The sequence below is a fragment of the Pteropus alecto genome, unplaced genomic scaffold, assembly GCF_000325575.1.
Source record: "Pteropus alecto unplaced genomic scaffold, ASM32557v1 scaffold131, whole genome shotgun sequence".
Classification (NCBI taxonomy): domain Eukaryota; kingdom Metazoa; phylum Chordata; class Mammalia; order Chiroptera; family Pteropodidae; genus Pteropus; species Pteropus alecto.
Genome location: NW_006434709.1, coordinates 15768948 through 15782922, shown reverse-complemented (window position 1 = coordinate 15782922; position 13975 = coordinate 15768948).

Below are 13975 nucleotides of genomic sequence, written 5' to 3'. Positions count from 1 at the left end.
ACCAGAGAGAATAAAAGCAGGCAGAGCAAAAGAGGGTGGAGTAGAGCTGTCTAGCCAGAGGGGCCTTACGACAGGGCAACCTTGACCCAGGGCCGCCTCACAGCCATGCTGCTTCAAAATTAAGCTGTAACACTATTGAGCTGTTCCACAGCCATGCTGTTCTCATAGCCATGCTGTATTACAACTGAGCTGTTTACACTGAATAAAATTTCTTCTTCACCACATCCCAAATTGAGGATTCCTGTTGGTGTTGAATTGACACCAATGACCATCGGTTGACACCAATAAAGAGAATAACCAAGTGTAAGCCCTGCTATATCAATGAAATTGATTTTATGGTATAAATAAATACATTTAGAAATGGAGGGGTTATTTCTAATAATGAAAGCATAAAGAAAATAAGCTTTTAGAGAGGAATACTTTTAATTAGAGCCTCAAGTGAAGTCATAAATCTCTCAAGTTCTGGGTATATTAAATGGTTTAAACATCCACTTATATATTTGATAGCTTTAATTCATTTTATATTTTGTATATTTTGGGGAGAAATAATTTTTAATTGTAAGAGTAATTAAATAAAATATGAATACATGTGATTACCTAACACTAGAAATATCTATCAATATTAAAAGTCTTACCCAAAACAGGAAAATTATTGGCCAAATAGTATTAATAGTGAATAAACTGGAAAAAAAAAAAAAAACCCCATCAGAAACTCAGTAAGATACAAATGACTTATCGAAGAGAATATAAAATTACTAATACATATTATTAGTGATCAAAGAAACGTAAAATTGGATTTGAGATAATTTTATATTTATGTTAGGCATTTTACTACATGTGATGTTGGCAGCCTACCATTGCAGAGGTGTGTTCTTGCTTTCAGGCTTCTGATGCCAAGGATCTGGTACTAGAACTTCCAACAACCATGCTTAGCTATACTGTCCACTTGCTGCCTCCTGTTACCCTCCCTAGTGACAAGTAACCATCTTTAGACTTACTCCTATATCTAGATATTGGGAAGTTCTGTTTCCCTGTCAAATCAGCAGACACATTTAGTTCTCTAATCCACAAAAACATAGTCTGATTTATATAGCCGATGGTCCTATCTACTATCATTTATTTTAAAATAAAAGTTTGCTTTCTAAAGAAGAAATTTCTACTTCTCTGATCATTCTCAATTCCCTTGCCATTCTGGAAGACATCGGTGGTTTTATGATCTATCAAATATGGTTTCTTTTAAATAAAAGATCTGCTCTCAAATATCAAAAACATACATTCACAGACCTCCCTCATTCTTTGAAATTGCTAGATAAATGAAACGTAGTAATCAAAGCATGTCCAAAGTAAATTTCCTAGCTTAGTTTCTTAGAATCACTGAAAGTACCTTAGCAGTCAGTAAATATTTGATGAATTGCTAATCAAATAAGCATCTAATATATATAGTTTTTTTTAAATAGTTACCATTTACATAATAGTAAATTTTTCATCTTGTTCCTCCCAAAATGGATTTAGAATATTATAAAATAAGTACAATGTAAGAAACGTTTAAATATAAAAGGAAATCAGTTAAAATCATGGTTTTTTGTTTGTTTGTTTGTTTTTTGTTATTGTTGTTGGCTTTCTTGGAGACCAAATAAAACTACAAATTGAGTTTCTAGAAAAGATTTAAAGAGAAAGATAACATTATCCTGTCCAATTGTTTAGTTATAAAAATAATTTTTACTTATTATTATTTTAAATCAAATTTCCTAAGTAATCCTATTTATAAAACTCTGTTAGGTTTTCCACAAGTTTACAATGATCACTAGATTCTGTTTTTATTCAATAACGGAGCTGGTCATAAAAACAAAGAAAGTGAAGAGCATAGGTTACTACATCTTCACTTGCTCATCCCTATAGAGGACTTAACGGCTATCCTAATATACAACACTCAAAACTATTGTAAATATTAATTACTGTGTTCTAAAACTGTGATAAAAGACAACATGTAAGTGTAAGGTATTAAGTTATCATTGTTATAATCATTACTGCTACTGCTACCTTGAAAATAAGAGAAAAGAGCCAAAATTCTACCACTTAATAACTTATAATCAACTCAGAGCTAACTCAGAAAGTCTACATTTTTATCTTCTTTACTTTTATTTTTATTTCTAGAGAAATATGGAAAATCTCACTGTAAGAAGTTTTGGCAGGTGGAAGGACAAAGAATGTTTATTTTCACTACAGATACCTCTTAATGTAGTTTCATACCCAAATATTTTTTCCAATAATGAATATTATTTGAATGCCCCTGTAGGAATTTTACTAAACAATCACTGATTCTTTAGATTTGATAGGCTAATGTAGGACAAGAATATTACATTTACTTGCTTCTGTGTCTTTACAAAACTAAAAATCTAAGTACAGTCCCACAATTCTTGTTGGCAAATACTGTCAAAGACCGATGACAACGGTTTTCTGGTACAGTTAAGGGGGAAGCAGTAGTGACTGTGAGTATGTTGTTTAGAGAGGATATAGAAGGAAAGTAGCTGTTACTTTAGTAAAGAATGGGGACAATGTTTGCCCAAGTGATATGGTTCACTGTTTATGTGGCAAGGGTGAGATGCTGAAGTAAGAATGCACCGAGTAAAATCAAGAGAAGGCATGATATCAACTCTGGAAGAAAATATGTTTCATTTGTATCCTATTCCCCTGTGATTGCTGGGAAACTAAATTTCTTTGTTAAACATCCTGACACATCCCAGGTAGATTCGGGAAGATGCCTGTGTGACATTAAATATTAACACAAAATGATCATTTGCTTTATGCTAAATATTGTGAGAAGGACATATATTGCACAAACACTCTTTGAGTACAAATTATTACCCACATTTTATGGAGTCAGGAGTCACATTAACATCTAACTGACACCAAAGTCTGTTCTTCCATCTCTGCATATAGAGAATTTTCTCTACAAACTATTGTGTTTGAAGGAGCTAAGATAAATTATTTAATCTCCTAATATTGGATATTTAGGATATTAAACAGATTATTTTCCTCTTATTTATTTTTGTTTTTGCAATTATACTTTATATATTGTTATATTTTAGATTATTTTAAACATTTGTTTACTGCTATATAGCATTTGCATTCTTTACAAATGTTTTTAAAGTTGTTACCAGATGATTTATATTTGCTGCCAATATAGAGTAACAGGGAGTAGGACTGATTATCTTTCTCACAAAAGCAACAACAAAAATTGGACAAAATGTGTGAAGTAACTAATTTCAACATATCAGGCAAAGAGTGAGGGGAAACAGATAAGGTGTGCCTATGATTATCTTACTGTCTGAAGAGAGGTTTCAGGCAGTAATATAGGGAGAGACCAATAATAGTTTCTGTTACCACCAATGAGAGTGGTAATTTTTTTATAGTTTATAAATATATCAAATCTACACATTGTACACCTTAAACTTCCACAAAGTTAAGTGTCAATATCTCAATAAAGCTGGAAAAATAAAAAAGACAAGAAACAGGCTAGGAGAAAATATTTGAAAAGCATATATCTCATAAAGGACTTATATCCAGAACATATAAAGAATCTAGAAAACTAAAAAAAATAAAAATAAAAATAATAAAGAATAATCATAAAACTCGGTAAGAATATAAACAATCTAATGAAAAAAGGTAAAACATTTGAACATACACTTCATCAGAGATAAGCAAATAAGACCTAAAATGGGGATTAACATCATTAGCAATTAAGAAATTGCAAAATAAGCATATAATGAAATACCATTAAACTATTATAATGGCTGAAATTTAAAAACTAATTAAACAATATGTTGGTGAAAATGTGGAGTAGCTGAAATTCTTATACACTGCTTGGGGGAATGTAAAATGATATGTCTAGTTTGGAAAACAGTTGGCAGTCTCTATAAAAGTTCAACATACACCTATCATATGACAGCCATAAAACTCTTAGGCATTTACCAAAGAGAAAGTAAGCATGTTTCCATTCAAGACTTGTACATAAATGTCCATAGTAGCTTTATCTGGAATAGCCAAAAACTGAAAATATCTTAAATGTCTATCAATAGGTGAATAGATAGATAAATGTGGTACAGCCATAATGGAATACTATTCAGCAAGAAAAAATGATGAAATATTGATGCACACTACAATATAGATGGCTCTCAAAATAATGATGCTAAGTAGCTAGACAAGAAAAGAATATATATTAATAATCTAGAAAATGCATACTAATCTAGATTGACAAGAAACAGATCAGGGGTCACTTGTTAGTGTAAGGGGTGGAGAAAGAAATTACAATGGTATATGAAGAGACTGAGAGTGATGGATATGTTTATTATCTAAATTTTGATGTTGGTTTCACTAGTGTATGTGCAGATGAACGTGTGTGTGTCAAAACATCAAATTGTGCACTTTAAACATGTGCAGTATACTTCATATCAATTATACCTCAATTATTAATCAGGATCAATTGCTATAATATGAAGGATATTTGCCCCCTTTTAACAATTTAGATTAGCATAGCCATCCATTTCAAACTACTAAAATTATGACTTTTTATACAATAACTGTTTCTACATGAAATATTTTTAAAACTTGTTTTAATAATTTAATAAGTACATCTTGACAGGGAAGGGGGAATTGCTAGTCACTGAAGTTCTTCCTGCTTACTCTCTCAATTTATTAAAAGAATCTGCACCCTTTCAGTATTCCCACTTTAGGAACCAGAGCAGTGAAAACACATGATTCTGACCCAGGATGCCCTCAATAAGCTCTATGCGTGCAGATAATTAGGCTTTGTCTATGAGAATCTCCCTGAGTCTTCTATACTACTTACAGAAAAATTTTTAAATTCAAAGTTGAACTGAGAACATTAAGCTCAAACCAAGTAATATGCCAATATAAGACTCAGATCATTAAGCTATAATCAAATTTACTCCGAAGAAACATTTCCTAGTCATCACAGATGCTATTGATCACATTCCAAGTAACAAGCTAGACAGGATCTAAGGGGATCTAGTAACATTTTATAGCATCCTGTGATCCCTTGACCAAGGCTCAATCACATAGTGAGAATCCTATTTATTATGCAAAGATATTACCTTCTTCTCACCACCTCTTCTTGTCTTTTAGCTTTCCTCCTAGAACCTCCCCTATCTTCTTTCTTATCTATCCTATTTGACCTGTATCAGTTTACTCTTTACGCACCATGTTTAATTACTTCTTCATTATAGTCAATAATGCAATGCAGAGGCTTCTCCTAGAAGGAAGGTCTAATCTTGTCACTTTCTTCTTAAATATTTTAACTTGTCTTTCATCCTGAAACTTTGTTGGGCCATCTTTCTACCTGGTTATTATTGTGAATACCATACCTATAAGTCCTTTCTATTCCTGGGATAATTCCAATTCCTACTCTTCTCCAGAATTATGTGCATCTACTCTTCTCTAAATATATATATTTATATTCATATAATTATATATAAAAGCATATAAAATAAACATGTTTATGTAAAAGGAAAAATAATATGTCTTCAATTAAGGTTAGCAATTGTCCTTTTCTTTCTTTATTGACTATATGTTCTTAAGTAAATGAATGTTGAGGTCATTTTCCATGTGTCTATTTGGTCTCTAATTATGTCATAATTTTATATAAGTTCTTTATTTAAATTCAACATTTTATGTAGCATGTAGAATTTAGTCTGTTTGTCCTTTCATCTCCACTACTGATTGTTTTAACATTTTAGTTTAAGCAGTTTGCCTAAGAAATTTAATCGGTTGTTCAAGAGGCATCACATTTTTTTTTTCCTAATATTTATATGTGGACCGCAGCTGGTCAATACCAAAGAGATGTAAAGTTGGAAACAGGTGTGGATGTCTTGACAATTGGCAATAAATTAAAATATGTTGGGAACAACTGTCCCCTTCAATAATACCATGACACTATTTGTTATAACTGCATGATTCATTGATCATGTAGAATGGTCCATAACTGAATCACCAGCATCACTCAGTACTGAATAAAGATTGTCCTCGAATATTTTCTAAGTCAATTTAAACTTTGTTAGGTCTTCTGTGATTTCTTTACCATTATTCCTGTGCATAAAAATGGCCAATGCTGGTTGATTAATGAGAGAAATCATAATAGCTTTAGCTGAAAGGAATCTTAAATATTTTTTCCTTTATCATCTCATTTTATGTATAAAAAGAAAGCAAGGCACAGAAAAACTTAAGAGAGTATTGTAATGTTAAAACAAAATTCATCAGGTCCACAACTAGCACATAGTTCTCTTTGATTTCCAGTCCAGTGTTTTTGTTTGGTTGGTTGGTTGGTTGGTTTGATTTTGTTGATACTGTGCTACATTATCAAGGTACCTCAAATGGAATATCCACATTTGTTAATAAAATTCCAGAACTGATGTACCTGTTAAAGTTCCATTCTTACTACAATCATACACCTGTCCAAAGAAAACTGATACAAATTCTAGTCATAGAAAGAAAAGTGAAACTATCTTATTCCGGAAAAAGTTTTTGTTTCTGCACTCTAGAGATATTGTCACGTTATAAAGATGATATCATTAAAAAGTTCATGTGCTAAACGGTCTCAAACGGTTATTGATTTAACTTGGGGAAACAAAATTAGAATGCACAAAATTAAAAACCAAAACATAAAACAGCTGTTGCAACTGAAGTTTTTTATACAGAAGTAGCTAGGCAATATGTAGTTTCAGTGCATATAGTTTAAATATGTTGCCTGTTCTTTAACACATGAATGGAACTTCCATGTCTTCATTGAAATGGTTGAAATACTTTCATGACAGAGTGCAAAAATATGAGAAATCTTAGGTGCAGACTAATACAATCATTAAACTATACAGGACATGGAAAAATCATAGGTTATAAAACAAATGGCCAACTAGGGTTGCAACCTGTCAGAATATTAAGATTTAGAGATTGCGAGTTTTGGTTTTTTGAACTGATGGTCAATTAAAAGTTGCTCTAACAGTCTCAGGAGGAAGCAAATAGAATTATCTGTGTTGGTCATTTTATTAACATTTAATTTACACTTTAAAGCTTTTTAGGTTACCATCAATTTGTAATTCAAAATTCAATTACTTGAGTTCAGATCTTTTTCTCCTTTTTAGATGAACAAAGATTCTCCTTACACACGTTCCAGAGAAGATTAGAATGCAAAGCTTGGTCAAATCCTTACTCACAAACATGTATATTTTTTCTACCTTAATTCTTTAAAATAAAGCACTATCCTTGATCCAAAAATGGCAAAACTTTAAAACTAAGAATAACCTTAACATTTTACAAATGCCTCAGAAAAATTAGTTTCTTTGTCCGAGTTCACATGAAAACTTAAAGCTACAAGTTGAATCCTCAATCCTAAATGCAGGCTTATTTTTACTACACCTTGCTGTTTCTATCGATTGGAATAAGGGATTTAAACAGTAGTTTACTTTAATGTTATTTCCATCAAGATTTTATATTCTTTGAAGATACTTTCCATAAAGCCTGCTTCAATCATTTAAATATAAACTAAAAAGGGGAATTTTCTTCCATTTAAAGCTACATTGTTCATCTGTTTTAGCTTTAAAGCAGACAGCAGGGAATGAAAACAAAGCCATTTGAAGCCTGGACAAGTTCCTGAATGAAGATCAGTGCTGGCTCCATCTGAAGTGATAATAAACATTTACATTTTGGAAATAGTTGAAGCCTTGAGGGGTGGGGAAATGAAGCCATAATGGTGTCTTGTTGGGGCTGGAAAGTGTAATGATACATAATAGTAATCATGACAATAATAATGATAAATTCTGATCTGATGATGGGTTAGAAATAGAAAGTGATGGGCTTTGAATGAAAAACTAAGTCTGTTTATAGCATTCTGAGGAACACAGGTGCCTTAGCTTCAGTATGTTTTCTGGGCCTATAGAAACATCAAAAGAAAAGTGACATATGCTGCCTCTTTCCTGCTGCTTTTGAAAACTTCTATTTCAGAATGAAGCACTTTAGTTCTTGCACAGTCTAAACAGAATCCTTCTGTCAAACTTTTTATTTAACAAAAAACTTTAGAGAAACTATCATGAGTATGTGACTATCACATTGAGTCAGCGTTGTTTTTTTCTGTTGCTTCCTCTATGTTTATTTCTATAGTTATCATAAAAGCTTGTTAACACCCTTTGGAGTGTTTGTTTTTGTTTTCTTTTTTTTTTCCCTACTTCGTTTTATGCTACTTCACATATACTTTCCTATCTCCATTAAAATGCATCTTTATATCATTTTCATTCTTACTTATATCTCTGTTCTTTCCCTGATGATAAGCCTTGTAATGTTGGTGAGTTTTCTGGGCAGTAACCATCCAATACGCCTTTGTATGTTGCTTCGATCCCATGCTGTTAGGCATACGTTTTTATTATACTTTTAATGATTTACATATATATGTTTTGAGGCTGCATCTTGAACAACATTTTAAAACATTATTTATTATCTACCATCTTATAAATTTCTGAGAAGTACTCAATTTAAAAATAACCTTTGTAACTTTAGAAGTTCTAGAAATGTTTCACAACTATAAACCAAACTTCTCCCAGTGTGTTTACAAGTGCTACTCTGACACATAAAATGTTTTTCATCTAGAAGTTATATACAACCTGTCCAGCTTGCTCACATGTGCCACTGGAAAAGATAAGGAAAATGTTTTCCTCCTTTTATTTTTATCAAGTTTTTCCAGAATGTAGAACATTACAATGACTGCTCAGCATATTAGTAAAAGGAGCTTGGGAATGAAAGACACATTAACAGACTACGCAAATCTAGAAATGTTTAAATGTTCACCAATGCATTATTATAAAAATATTAACTGAAGATTGGATCAAATGCTATCAAAGAAAATTAAATTATTTTCCCTTTGTACTCTCCCCAAACAACAACAAAAACAGCAATAAAAAAATAAAACACCACATAGATGAGAAAATCCTGAGATTCCTATGTAATTGAAATTAATTTGAAAGTAGAGTTGACCTCCAAGGAAAGATAAATAAATCTGCTGGACATTTGGCAAAGATACAACTCTGATCCAGACTCTCATTCTTCAGTTGAATCAAAAGACGAAGTCATAGAGTTGAAATTTTAGAAAGATGTTAAGATCCTAATGCCTATATTTTAATAATAAAATTATTTCAAAGATTATTTTTAGCAAAAACGAGCAACAAAATATGATCCACTTAAGTTTTTTTTTTTTTTCATTTTAAATAATTGTATGGAAATGGAGATAGTGTCTGTTACTCTCCTCTTCCCTCAATCTTCAGATTTCCCCCTTAATGTTAGATGTAATTTCATCTTAGTTTGGTTAACCTCACTGAAAAATAGAATAGTGGACCTCAAAGTTCACTTGGTGTATTTCATGATTTCACAAATGAAAACTGCCAGCAACCAAACTGGAGGTTAACGTCAGCCCCTCCATAATCTGTCATCTGCATCCAGCCAATTGTGTCTCTTTACATTGCAAAAGGTTAAATGGTATGCACTTTGACATGGACCCTCTAAATGTCTCTGAAATAAGAATATTAAACTCAGTATTAAGTAAACATGAGAAAAAAATCTACATGTGAAAAAATTTTGCAGACCAAAAATGGAGGCATATATTCATTGGGAGAGGAAGGTACAAATATTTCTATTGAAATGGATATTTAAAAAAATTAAGTAAATTATAAAATTCTCTATAAAATGGATGAAGGAAAAATAGGTAATAACATTAACTAAAGAAGAAAATCTCAGCTGAAATAAAAACTATTATTTACCAAGTCTTACTATCACTTAAATAAATGAAAGGCAGAATTAACTTTGTAGACAATTGAATTACAGGTGATAAATGAGGGAGCATCAGTTATAATGAGATAAGAAGATATGATTATATAACATGAATGACAGAGGAGAGAAATATAACCTTTCAATAATAGTCATTTTTGAAGAAGAGAACAGCAAATAGACTAATTATGACAATCATAGATGGAAGAGTAGAAAACTTGCATGTGAAATTGACTGTTGAGAGGTCTTGAATGTTCAATCCTTAAAAAACAAGCAGAAATAAATATCAATTTATATGTTTTAAGAATTTCTTTCAAGATAAGAAATATTTCAAGTTTACAAGGAGGAGGAAATCTTAATTTTACTAATGTTGTAATCAGATTTTCTTCAGAAATATCATCTGAATAAAATAAATGCGAGAAGAAATAAAACAAGGTAGATTTTAGGAGAAAATGATATAACTCAATTTACTAAGAATCATCTCTGATTTTTTTCACTAGATTTTAAAGTAAACACTTTTTTTTTTAAAATAAATAATTTATTAGAGCAATTTTAGGTTTATAACAAAATTGAGAATGAGGTTAGTGATTTCTTGTATAACCCCTACTCCCACATATACATAGCCTCCCCCATTATCAACCACACTCAGTAGAATTGTGCGTTTTTTTTTGTTTTTGTTTTTAATTAAGAATGAACCTAAAGTAACACATCATAACCACCCAAAGACCAAACTTTACTGCAGAGTTCACTCTTGGTGTCATATATTCTGAGTATGGGCAAATATATAATGACATGTATCAATCATTATAGTAACATAAAGAGTATTTTCACTGCCATAAAAACTTCTGTGGTCTTCCTATCCATCTCCTCACACTTTCATATCTGGCAACTGATCTTTTACTGTCTTTATAGTTTTGACTTTTCTAGAATGTCTTTATAGTATTTAGCCTTTTCAGATTGATTTCTCTCAGTAATATGCACTTAAGTTTCCTCCATGCCTTTTCATGATTTGATAGCTCATTTCTTTTTAACATGAAATAATATTCCATTGTCTGGATGTACCAGAGTTTATTTATCCATTCACCTAATGAAGGTCATCTTGGTTGCTTCCAAGTTTTAGCAATTATGAATAAGCTCATATGGCTCTATGTCTGTCTGTCTGTCTCCATGGAGGTTTATGTTTGGCTATAAGTTTTTTCTTCCTTTAGGTAAATACCAAACAGTATGATTGCAGTATCATATGGTAAGAATATGTTTAGTTTTCTAAGAAACTATCAAATAATCTTCCAAAGGGAGATCATTTTACATTCTCACCAGCAATGTATAAAAGGTCCTGTTGCTCTACTTTCTCAACAGGATTAGGTGTTGTTGGTGTTCTAGATATTGGCCATTCTAATAAGCGTGTAGTAGTACATCTTTATTTTAATTTACATTTCCCTGATGACACGTGATGTGAAGCATCTTTTCATATGCTTATTTGATATTTGTATCTAAACTTTGGTGAGGTGCCTATGAAGGTCTTTGGTCCAGTTTTTAATCAAGTTGTTTGTTTACTTATTGTTGAGTTCTAAGAGTTCTTTGTATATTTTAGATAACAGTCCTTCAGATATGTTTTTTGCAGATATTTTCTCCCAACCTATGGCTCATCTTCTAATTCTCTTGATATTGTCTTTTACCACTATTTCTTTCATAGACTGTAACTGTGGTGTTGTATTTAAAAAGGGATTATCATACCCATTCATCTAGGTTCTGTTCTGTTATTTACCACTTATTTTTTTTTTTTTTAGTTTGTTTTTTACATTTAGGTCTATAATCCATTTTTGAGTTAATTCTTGTGAAAAGCATAAGGTTTGTGTCTCAATTCATATATAGAGGGCTGAGAGATGAAAAGTCATTGAAAAGAGAAATAGCTCCCATAAGACTTGACTAGAATTACTAATATAGCTATTATTATTACTTGAGACATTTGCCATTGCTAAGTCCTTCTCATTTTATTTATTTATTTATTTTTATTTATTTATTTTTTTGCAAGTCAATGGCTAGTTCTAGCACCATTTATTGAAGAGGATTTATTTGTTCCATTGTATTGCTGTTGCTACCTTGGCCAAAATCAGTTGACTATATTCATGAGGGTCTCCTTTTGGGTTCACTATTCTAGTTCATTAATATATTTCCCTGTTCTTTACCCATACCACAAACCCTTGATTATTATAACTTTATAGTAAGTCTTGAAGTCTGGTAGTGTCAGTCCTCCAAATTTTTTCTTCTTCAAAATTGTGTTGGCTATTCTAGGTCTTTTGTCTCTCTATATAAACTTTAAAATCAGTGAATTAACTTTAGATTTCTATAAATTAACTTGCTGGCATTAAGACTGAGATTGCATTGAATTTGTACATCAAATTGGAAAGAACTGACATCTTGACAATATTGAATCTACCAATTCATGAACATGAAATATCTCTCCATTTATCTAGTTCTTTGCTTTGTTCATCAGACTTTTGTTGTTTTCCTCATATAGATCTTGTATATATTTTCTTAGATTCATAACTAAATATTTTATTTTGGGTGGTACTAATGTAAATGTTATTGTGTTTTTATTTCCAAATTCCACTTCTTTATTGTTGGCATATAGGAATGCAATTGACTTTTGTACATTAACTTTGCATCCTGCAACCCTGCCTGAATCACTTATTTCCAGAGATTTCCAGTTGATTCTTTTGGATTTTCTACATAAATGATTATATCATCTATAAACAAAGACAGTTTTCTTTTTTCCCAATCTATATTCCTTTCCCTTCCCCCTCTTCTTACTTTACTGCATTGTTTGTTTTTGTTTTTTATCCTTTAGCTGATACCAGAAAATCAGAATAACTCCTTATCAATGTCTGGATATAGAATCATTTAAAGATGAAGCTTTAGACGCCATCCCTAAGGAAGCAGAGAATAGATTTCTCTAGATTTTTAACTTTAATCAAAGATAGAAAGTGTCTCTAAAATACTTTAGCTAATACATATTTCTTTAATACTTTTAATTTCACCAATGGAAGTTTATTTCTAGTTATAATTATACTAATTATTATACTTTTAATTTCAAAATAATAAATCAATGTTGTGAGCAAAGTCTCAAGTGTTAATTCAGAAATGAAAACCAAAATACTTATTTTAACTTTTAGATTGTGTCATATCTGATATCCTAACCACGTACTGAGTAAATGTTTTGAAGTAGAACAATAGACTGTCCCTAAAGCTGTGAAATAAACTGAAAAATACATACTTAATATTGCATGTTGAAATATCTTAAATTACAGACATTGAAACATAGTCTATTGCAATAAAAAATATATATTTGTAAAACGTAGAAACTACAAATTTCTGATTTGTATTAGTTATTACTGACTAATGAAAAACAGTTTCTAATTAGATACTTATGTTTTGAAATAGGTTGACAAAAATATTGGCATAAAAATCTAATGAGAATAACTCTGTCACGCTAATTAGCTTAATGAGATCACTGGCATTTAACCCCTAAAAGTAATGTATCCAACAAATAATCTGAAAGTTTCTTCCAGTCTCAAGGTTTAAATCACTGCTAAAGGAATAAATATATAATATATTCAATGTAAAGGGTAATTTCAATATCTATTTGAATATCTAGCCTTCTGAAGTCTCTTTACCTCTTTCAATTTTTTATTTTTTGTAACTTTTTCAAATTCTATAACATCTCGATATTATTATTTCAGCAATATATCTGAAATGTATCTTGGACCTGGAAATAAGCATTATTTCTAAGAGAGGTATGATAAAATCTGCCACAATATTCATAGATTTATTATATCACCAAATATAACTTGTTAGTATATTTTGCTCTATTGGGACAAGTATATGCATGATATATACGATATGGTTTTACATTATACCCCCAATGTCTCTTATGACTTTTTCTATATTTTCCATCTTTTTGTCTTTTTATATTTCACTGTATTGTCATGTGAGATAACTTTCAGTTCTCTAATCCTCCCTCTTATTATGTATAATCTAACATTAAATCCAATTAGAGTTCTTATTTTTCAGTTACTGTATTTTCAATTTTAGAATTTCCTTAGTAAAAAATGTATTTTCTAGTTCACTAACTGCTTTCACTGATAAACTCTCC